This window comes from Seriola dumerili, unplaced genomic scaffold (genome assembly GCF_002260705.1).
Source record: "Seriola dumerili isolate Sdu_G_001 unplaced genomic scaffold, Sdu_1.0 BDQW01000283.1, whole genome shotgun sequence".
Lineage (NCBI taxonomy): Eukaryota > Metazoa > Chordata > Actinopteri > Carangiformes > Carangidae > Seriola > Seriola dumerili.
In genome coordinates this window covers 798,083-798,345 of record NW_019174538.1, presented here as the reverse complement: position 1 = coordinate 798,345, position 263 = coordinate 798,083, and the positions used below count along the sequence as shown (strand labels likewise).

At 45.4% G+C, this 263-nt stretch overlaps 1 protein-coding gene across 1 annotated transcript in view; it reads left to right on the top strand.

Moving 5' to 3' along the window:
• LOC111230711 (semaphorin-3ab-like) overlaps positions 1-263 on the top strand; it is an 80,502-nt gene that overhangs the window by 5,949 nt on the left and 74,290 nt on the right. The window lies entirely within an intron of this gene.

Here is a 263-nt window from a genome sequence, read left to right as displayed (position 1 = left end):
CTCTCTCTCTCTCTCTCTCTCTCAAGTGTAATGAGTCCATTATCCCGGCCATTCAGTGAATGGTACTGTGATTTTCTTGATGATAGATGGCAGTTAGAGATACCATCTCTACCACACACACACACACACACACACACACACACNTCTGCTCTGATTGGTGAAGTGTAATCAGACGGACTGACCAGACAGCTTCATGTGTCTGGAAAAAAAACGGCTTTAAATACTTAAACACATTTCCTGATTACCTCCTCAGCCCCCCCCCC